Consider the following 10401-nt stretch of genomic DNA (forward strand, 5'->3'; position numbering starts at 1 on the left):
TACGCCGTGTTAGGGTGATCTGAAAAGGGTCATTTTCGTCGAACCACTTTTTTCGAAAAATCATAACTCCTCGCCATTTTAACCGATTTCAATTGTCTTATACGCAAATGAAAGATGATAAGTTGGGCTTTCAAATAAAAATAGTAAGAAGTTTCAAAATCTAGCCTAACATATGAAAAGAGCGTATGAAACTTTAAAATGCCGTTTTGACGGTGTCTGGACCAAAGATCCTATGTCTGGAAATATTTTTATCAGATTCCCCAGACATTTTTACACAACATACTAAAAAATGGGGGGAGTTCATTAACAGGATTCCGAGATATGATTTTTTGAAAATAAAATCCATGTTTTTTGACGCACCGCGCGCAAAAACCGGAGAATGACGAAATTGGCAAAAAATCAACATTTTTCACTAAAACTGCGATAACTTCAAAATTTCAGCGATGACCTATACATGTCTGGGTACCAAAAGTTGCGTCTCTTAATTACGAAAATTTTGGCACCCAAACATCTATAGGTCATCGCTGAAATTTTGAAGTTATCGCAGTTTTAGTGAAAAATGTTGATTTTTTGCCAATTTCGTCATTCTCCGGTTTTTGCGAGCGGTGCGTCAAAAAACATGGATTTTATTTTCAAAAAATCATATCTCGGAATCCTGTTAATGAACTCCTCCCATTTTGTAGTATGTTATGTAAAAATGTCCGGGGAATCCGATAAAAATATTTCCAGACATAGGCTCTTTGGTCCAGACACAGTCAAAACGCCATTTTAAAGTTTCATAAGCCCTTTTCATATGTTAGACTAGATTTTTGAAACTTCTTACTATTTTTATATGAAAGCCCAACTTATCACCTTTCATTTGCGTATAAGACAATTGAAATCGGTTAAAATGGCGAGGAGTTATGATTTTTCGAAAAAAGTGGTTTTTGCGAAAATCGACGAAAATGGCCATTTTTCAGACCACCCTAACACGGCGTAGGTCACCCTAATGGCCAAACAAAAAAATACGGGTCTAATTATTTCGGCCAGGGAACCCCCAGAAAAATTTTGAGCCCGATCCGAGGACTTTTGTTTTTTTCCATGCTGTTTTCGTGGGGAATTGCTGTATAATTACAACAACAAAAAATATAGAAAGTAGTTTTCATTATTCTGCCCATAATTGAAAATTCGGCTATTATGCCAAATCAAGTATTCCGAGAAAAACGCGTTTTAGTGTTTGTCACAAAATCTCCGTCAAGGCAATTTCCCATAAGAGTGGCATATTAGCCGTTTGGTTTTTCGCATCGGCAGCCGAGTCTAAACACTATTTCAGTGAAATTCAAGTTCCAGGAGATGTGTTGGAACATCCTCTACCGCCTGGTGCTGATATCTCGTTTTTGCCAAAAGTGGATATTAGCCGTTTTTTCAATGGTGGGCAGTATTTAAATAACTAATTTTGCAAAACTGTTGATAGAAACTTGCTTGCTCACATTTTACTTTGTTAATTATCACTGAAATTCAGTTGAGCAATTCTCTGCGATTTCAGTCATTTGATTTTTTAATTTCGCTGAAACTTTTTTGGTGCCTTCGGTATGCCCAAAAAGGCCTTTTTGCATCATTAGTTTGTCCATACAATTTTCCATACAAATTTGGCAGCTGTCCATACAAAAATGATGTATGAAAATTAAAAAATCCGTATCTTTTGAAGGAATTTTTTGATCGATTTGATGTCTTCAGCAAAGTTGTAGGTATGGATATGGACTACACTGTAAAAAAATAATACACGGTAAAAAAAAGTGATTTTTTATTTAACTTTTTGTCACTAAAACGTGATTTTCAAAAAAACACTATTTTTATTTTTTTTAATTTTTTTATATGTTTAAGAGGACATTAAATGCCAACTTTTCAGAAATTTCCAGTGTAGCGACCCTCAGTTAATCAGAATATAAATTTAGATTTTTAGTTCGACCAACAGGGAAGAATTTGTCAGAAGTACATTGGTCTTTACAATCAGACGAAGTGCAACATCTTCAGATGCACTCATTAACACATGTTGACACGAGTCAAGTGTTATATTTCTAGGAGCACGTAGGTTAAGATATAAATAAACACAGTAGGAGGATGGAAGGAAAAGCACAAAGCAAAAACAGAAGGGTCATGAACTCTGCCAGGATCCATGCTGAGAATTTTCGAGCAGAAAGATTTCAAGATCAACGCGGTGTAGTCAAAACGCACGTGGCTGAGCTACTCCCGTAGAGATGAATATTGCGCATGCGTCTTGACTAAAAACGCTTCAGAGTATAAAAGCCTAAGTTAGATTTAGAATCAGGGAGTTAAAATGAGGAAAGAGTTAAGAGTGGGAGTTGAGAGTTGCAGTTGGGAGTTGGAGTTGATTATGTAAGTGCTACGATGCACAGATTCAACCAAAATGCCACGGGGCATAGTGAAAAATGTTAAAATAAAATTAAGCAAAATCTAAGAATACATATTTTTGGAGTTAAAGTGAAAATGGTGTCGTTCTGTGCTAAAGGAATAAAAATGAAAGAAATCCCAATGATATTAGAGACTAGGCTTACACAAGCTTACACATGTGGTGACAGCGTAAAAGTTTCAATTTGAAACAGGAACGTTTTTTTCGGACAAGTGAAAAAACCAGTGTCGAACCGCTAGCCAATGCCAAAGCAAACATTTAGTGACGAGTGAAGATGGCAGTTCAAACGCCAGCCATGATGATTAAAAAAATGTGACAAACCATCAGCCAAAACCATGGAAATCAACTTCAGTTTTGTGACGATTGAAGCTTTAGGATCACGATTATCGAAATATTTTTCATCGAACCGCCAGCCATGGAGAACATTCAGAAAACCAGCAAAGAAAAATGGGTAAGTTGTAATATTTTACTATTTTTGTAATTAAATTGAAGTGGATAATTTTGTTCATGGGCATTTTTTTATTAAATGTTATTTTGAAAAGGGAAATTGTTAAATTCTTTCAATATGGATAATTTAAAGAAACTAGATGATTATTTTGCTAAGGAAATGAATTTTCTTTCCAATAATTTTCCTAATGAACAGGAAGACATTGTTTTAAAAATGAAAGAAGCAAAAGTGACAGTCAATTCTTACAAAGATAAATTGATTGAGTTACGAGAGATTTCAATTCCCAAAGAATATGACAAGATTGTGAACAATTTTAATGAAACTGTCAAATCATTTCAGTTAACTCTTGAATGTTTTGCAAGTAAACTAAATCAAGAAGAGCGTTTGATAGATTTAAAATTGAATGTGATGGAGGATACCGAGTTTCCAATGGATTCTGCGCTTAAGTGTATTCCAGATTTTTATGGTAAATCAGAAGATTTAAATTCTTTCCTTGATCAAATTAATTATTTTTACAATAAAATTCCAAAAGGCGTTTCTCTTACACCATTGATTAATGTAATACAACTGAAATTAAAAGGTAAAGCTAAACCATTTACTAAAACTATTTTAAAACTTACTTGGGAAGAAATTGAAAAGAATTTGTTACATGAGTTTGGTGATAAAAAGTCTCCTTTAAATATTTTCAAACGGATCGATACTCTTTCGCAGTACGAACATGAAACTTTTAAAGCATACAAGAACAGGGCACTAGAAATTTTATTCGATTTAGAAATCGATAAAAATGTTGATAGCTTTGCAATGGAAAATCTAAGAATTCATTTTATTGCGGGACTAAAGAATAATTATTTGCAACAAAGTGCAAGAAATTTAACAATACAAAACTTTAGAGATTTTTTGAGTATTCTAGAAGAAAAAAGTATAAGTAATGAGGAATTTGAAAATTTGTACAAGGACAAACAAAGAATAAATTCACAAAACATTAAAAATGAATATTCAAATCAAAAGCAAGACGTGAATGATAATCGTAACTTTTCAACCCATCAAAATCGATTGTATAACTATCGAAATCAATATAACTACTCAAACAAAAGATATTATCAAAACCGATTCAGGAATAATTTTAAACAATTTTATACACAGCGAAAAAACTGAATGATGGGGTTTTCGATCATTTTGGCGTCCGAAACACCCGACAAAATGCGAATCTATATAACAGACGCTACAATTATCTTGCTCCTAGGTATTATAGAAAACGAAACAATATTTTTCGTAATAATTTTAATTTGACTTCTCAGAGAGAATTCTACAATCCTCCCCATGAAGTACTAAGAATAATTTTAACTCCTTATCTTCAATTTAGATTAAGAATTTCATCTAAACAAAATCCATTTCATTCTATTTACTATTTACTTGATACAGGTGCTAGTGTCAATGTAATAAGTAGTAATATTTTGAATCAAATAGGTTACACTCATGTTAATTTTAAGGACAAAATTACTTTAACTGGCATTGGTAATACATTAGCTGAAACGATAGGATCGGTGGTTATTGATTTATTAATCGGTAAAACAATTTATAACACAAAATTCTATGTTATGAAGAATTTGTCTGTGCCTGGTATAATTGGAGCAGAATTTTTAAAGAAGCACACTCTCTTCATCGATAAAAACTTTAAATTCATTGTATTACAAAAGCCAAAAATATATTTTAAATCGAATAATGTTGAATCAAATCAAATCTATAAGAAAAATAATTTTGAAAATAATGAATCAAGCGTTACTAACTATCAAAATGATGCCAGTGGTTTTCAAAAAGACCAAGAAGTCAAGTATGAAGGAGAAATACTAAATAATGTTGCGTTTTGCGAAAATATTGTACACTCTGATGAAACAAGTGATGGATTTGAAAATAAATTAGATGATCAACCTTGTATGCCAACAGAATTAAATTTAGACATTGATAAAGATGGTGATGTAACGGAATTCAAAAATTTAAAAGCATTAAAGGTAGGGAAAGAATTCAGAAAATAATTGATTTAGTAAATCTAGAACATTTGAATAAACATAATTTTGATGAAATTGTTTCTATGATTGAAAAATTTAGCAAATTATTTTTATTGAAGGAGATGAATTGACTTTTACGGATGCAGCAATTCATGAAATAGAAACCACAACGAATATTCCCATTAATAAGAGGCAATATAGGATGCCTGAGACAACAAAAGTGCACATTGATGAGCAAATTGATGAAATGCTCAAACTGGGTATTATTAAACCTAGTAAAAGCCCGTGGAATGCTCCTGTTTTATGTATACCTAAAAGGTTGGAGCTGACGGCAAACAGAAATATAGAATTGTTGTAGATTTTAGATCACTAAACATGATAACAAAACCATTTGTTTTCCCGATTCCATTAATTAATGAAATTTTGGATAACATTGGCGATGCACAATACTTTTCGTCAATTGATTTAAAGTCAGGTTTTTATCAGATACCTATAAACCCCAAAGATGCAGCTAAAACTGCATTTTCAACTTCAAAGGACATTATGAATTTTTAAGAATGCCTATGGGTCTTAGAAATAGCCCAGCAACATTTCAAAAATTAATGAATATTATTTTGTACTCGATTCAACCAATTAAAGCATTTGTTTATCTCGATGATATTATTGTATTTGGAAAAACTATTGAAGAACATAATGAAAACTTATTCAAGATTTTAGAAGCATTATACCAAAATAATTTGAAGGTAGAAACATCAAAATGTACCATTCTGAAGACACAGATTAATTACCTGGGTCATACGATTGATAAGCATGGAATTATGCCTACAGATGATAACATCAAAACAATCAAAGAATTAAAACGTCCTCAAAATGTTAAGGATGTTCGTTCATTTCTGGGAACAATCAATTTTTACGGCAAGTTTATTCCGAATATGGCAGATAAACGCAAACATTTGAATAATTTATTGAAAAAGGATGTAAAATTTAAATGGACTAAAGAGTGTGAAAAAAGCGTTCCATGATTTGAAACACTGCTTAATTTCAGAACCAATTTTAGTACGTCCGAATTATAAGGATACCTTTGTCATTACAACAGATGCTAGTGATTATGCTGTTGGAGCCGTGTTATCAAATGCTAAAACAAATGATAACCCAATCGCTTATGCTAGTAGAGCATTAAGTGTTTCTGAAAAGAAGTATCACGTTATTGAAAAAGAATTACTCGCTATAGTTTGGGCAGTTGAATATTTTAAACATTATATTTTTAACCAACAGTTTATTGTTTATACTGATCATAGGCCGCTGATTGCAATTTGGAAACTAAAAGAGACCTCACCGACTCTTTCCAAATTAAGATTAAAAATTCAAGGTATTGGATGTGATATCCGATATAAACAGGGAAAAGAGAATGTTGTTGCTGATTTTCTTTCTCGTATCAAGCACGAAGAAAATTCAAATGCAAACATTGAAAATGTTTCGGAAAGTTCAGATAATAATTTAATTGCTGTTGTTACTAGACAACAAACACGTCAAAATTCAAATTTAATTGATAACTCAAAACCTGTTCGAAATAATCAATCTTTATTACAACAGAATTCAAATTATACTACTGATAATCTTTCAGACAATGATGATGATTTAGACATAACTATTGATTCCTTACAGGCTATCGATATTATGGACAAAAAGGATGATGATTCATGGAAAAAGTTTACATTGGATGACTTTTTCGATGCTCAAAACAAAGAAGAAATTAATTTTAGTTTACTTAAATTTACAAAAACAATGATCAATGTGAATAATACAGATGCTAATTTTGTCATCATTAATAGTAAGACAGCGTTCAAAGAGCTAAGTGAATTGGTGGATCTACCACATGGTATGAAGGACAATATAAATGGAAGAATTTTTTCATTTCCAGATAACAAATTGTGGGGTTTTATTTTGAATGGATCAAAACGTTCAATTACTAATAGAGAAGAATTATTTGAGGGTTTGTTAGAAAGTTTTGTTAAATGTCCTGATTTTGCCAAATCAGCTAATAATATTCAAATTATTTCATTTAGAAATTTACAGCAACTTCCCGATGTCAATATTCTAAGATTTATGGCAGGAAAATTTGATAAAATGTTTACACTATATGCATCTAATGAAGACAGAATGTTTGTAAAAGTAGAAGACAGAGAAACGGTTTTGAAAGAATTTCATGATGCTCCCCTTGGAGGTCATGTGGGAGGTAAAAGAATGCTTCAACGTATAAGTCCACTTTTCACATGGGAAAACATGCGTAGAGATATTGAAAACTATGTAAGACAATGTGAACTGTGCCAAAAGAACAAGATTTGGCCCAAGAATAAGATTCCTATGAAGATAACAACGACTTCAACGGAACCCTTCCAAAAGTATTCATGGATATTGTAATATTAACCCCATCTGACGACAATAATCGTTATGGTTTAGTGATTCAAGATGATCTAACAAGATTTTTAACAGTTGCTGTATTGCCTGATCAGGAAAGCTCAACTGTCGCTAAAGCATTCGTGGAACATTTTATTTGTCGCTATGGTGCTCCACTAGAGGTAGTTACCGATCAAGGAACAAATTTTATGAGTAATTTACTGAAAAATGTATGCAAAATTTTGAAAATAAAGAAAATAAATACAAGTGCATATCATCCACAAGCAAATTTAGTAGAACGATCAAATAGAGAACTGAAAATCTATTTGCGAAACTTTATTGTTGGAAATCCGCAAACATGGGATCAATTAATTCCATTTTTCACTTTCCAGTATAATACAACAATTAATTCGTCTACTGGATTTACACCATTTGAATTATTGTACGGAAGATTAGCGAGAATTCCAAATACAGTTTATAACATTACTGACAGAGAGTTAAATTACGATGATTACATAAAGGAAATGAAAGCAAATTTTAAAAATGTCCACGACAAAGCTGTAGAAAACGTAATTGCTTCAAAACATAAAAGAAAGGAAATTTACGACAAAGATGCAAAAGAATGGCAACCTTGGTGGGGGGATTTGGTTATTGTAGAAACCATTCCCACAGGTGTAGGAAAGAAGTTACAAAGTTTATGGCGAGGTCCATATGAAGTTGTTGATTTACCAAGTGAACAAACTACAGTAATTAAGAATGGAAACAAGTTGGAAAAGATTCACAATAATAGATTGCGAAAATTCAATGATTAACGAGGATTTTATTTATGAACAAGCATTTTATTATAAACAAATGACTAAGATATTGGGAAGGTAAAAGATGAATATAGATTATAAATTACAACGTGCAGAAAAGAAAGATTATCAAGGTAAAAAAACATGAACTGAAATTAAATCCACGTGGTACATAATTATAACATATGTTTAAAGACGTCAATAATTATATTTAATGGGATTATTAAGTAAAAGAGTGCACTCTACTGATCAGTACAATAAATGATATCACAGTATAATTGAGATGGATAAATGATGTTTTGATGCGTGATTGGACAAGGGACTGCAGCCCAGAATACATGTGTTTGTGTGTGAAAAATAAAATGCAGTGTGGGTCGAGAAAACACAAATAGATTATCCCACATCACATGATAAAGTATGTATTTAGTTTCATTTTAGGAAAAAATTTAGGTCCTTATTCAAACAAGCCTAATTCTACCTGGAAAAAGAGAGGGGAAGAGGATTTTGCAAACAAAATCTTTACAACGCACCTTAAACACAAATATTATCGATGAACTGAAGTAAAAAACGTGAGAGTAAGCGGAGTAAGTATAAAAAACTAATATTTTGAAAAACTTTTTAGCCAATGCCAGTGTAGATTTAAAATTATTAGAGTAAAAGAAAGGCATCCGATTAAATTTTAAACTAAAAAAACAAAAACAATGAGCAGTAGATGCAGGATAGGCTTAGGAAATTATAATTATAATATACTTTGCTACAATGATTAATATCAACTTTAAACAAAGAATTGTTAAATTGATAGTCACTTAGGAAATTATTAAAAAAAAAATCTGTAACACGACACTACACAAATATGTAAAATCTCACCTACACGAACACAAATATCATCAAACGTTAACATTCGGATACAGCGGATAGCAGCAATACAACTACAACATTTCGGACAACACATTTGGCATCAACGAATTATTGGAAGTATTGCATTCATAAATTGCAGAAAATTGAGACAGGAGATGAGTTGTATAAAAAAATGGTGGAACATAACAATGATGGAGATACAAGGCAAAGAATGGTTATGATGCTAAATTATATTACATGGAATAGTTTCTGTTTGTTCAGTCAGAAGCAAAAACTTCTCAACCGGAAAAATATATATCAAAACTGACAATTAAGGCAAGACATCCAAATACAATTCTCGGATCTAATGGAAAGGAACAAGTATGGCAAAATGATGAAACATGATCTGTACACTACAATCAGATCTTATGGAATGGAATGAAAAGTTTCGATTGAGGTCCACGAAAATTTTATCGACTGCAGAACACAAAGAAGGACTAACGCAGATCTCTATGCAATAAGAAAAAAGCATCAAGGAAAGGACAAGAAGGAAAATGTATCAAATAATGTTTGGCAGAATTGATCCACTATAGTCAAATCAACAAAGTCAAATGTCTCAATCTATGTGGTTTATTGAATGTTTTCAAGTTTCAAACCAAAAGTCAAGTGAAGAACAACATCGACGAATTATCAAGCCAGCTATTTTATCAATTATATCAACGCAGAGGAGACAACAGAACGTGAACAACAATTATATTTAGTACTCAGATATACAAAAACATTTTTTCCAAAAATCAACGTTTATCAAGAACCAGCGTAGGCTTACAGTAGATGATTATCTTAGCAGACAAACATCTAGCTGGGTAGTGTAAGGGTATGTAGCGACCCTCAGTTAATCAGAATATAAATTTAGATTTTTAGTTCGACCAACAGGGAAGAATTTGTCAGAAGTACATTGGTCTTTACAATCAGACGAAGTGCAACATCTTCAGATGCACTCATTAACACATGTTGACACGAGTCAAGTGTTATATTTCTAGGAGCACGTAGGTTAAGATATAAATAAACACAGTAGGAGGATGGAAGGAAAAGCACAAAGCAAAAACAGAAGGGTCATGAACTCTGCCAGGATCCCTGCTGAGAATTTTCGAGCAGAAAGATTTCAAGATCAACGCGGTGTAGTCAAAACGCACGTGGCTGAGCTACTCCCGTAGAGATGAATATTGCGCATGCGTCTTGACTAAAAACGCTTCAGAGTATAAAAGCCTAAGTTAGATTTAGAATCAGGGGAGTTAAAATGAGGAAAGAGTTAAGAGTGGGAGTTGAGAGTTGCAGTTGGGAGTTGGAGTTGATTATGTAAGTGCTACGATGCACAGATTCAACCAAAATGCCACGGGGCATAGTGAAAAATGTTAAAATAAAATTAAGCAAAATCTAAGAATACATATTTTTGGAGTTAAAGTGAAAATGGTGTCGTTCTGTGCTAAAGGAATAAAAATGAAAGAAATC

General features: G+C 32.3%; 1 long non-coding RNA gene across 1 annotated transcript; it reads left to right on the forward strand.

Moving 5' to 3' along the window:
• Nucleotides 1-2786: 2786 nt before the first annotated feature.
• LOC119767207 lies at nucleotides 2787-9405 on the forward strand. Its single transcript, XR_005277393.1, has 2 exons — nucleotides 2787-2861; nucleotides 8483-9405. It is a non-coding gene; the product is annotated as an uncharacterized LOC119767207 (long non-coding RNA).
• The last annotated feature ends 996 nt before the right edge of the window (nucleotides 9406-10401 follow it).

Source organism: Culex quinquefasciatus, chromosome 2, assembly GCF_015732765.1.
Source record: "Culex quinquefasciatus strain JHB chromosome 2, VPISU_Cqui_1.0_pri_paternal, whole genome shotgun sequence".
In the NCBI taxonomy this organism is placed as follows: domain Eukaryota; kingdom Metazoa; phylum Arthropoda; class Insecta; order Diptera; family Culicidae; genus Culex; species Culex quinquefasciatus.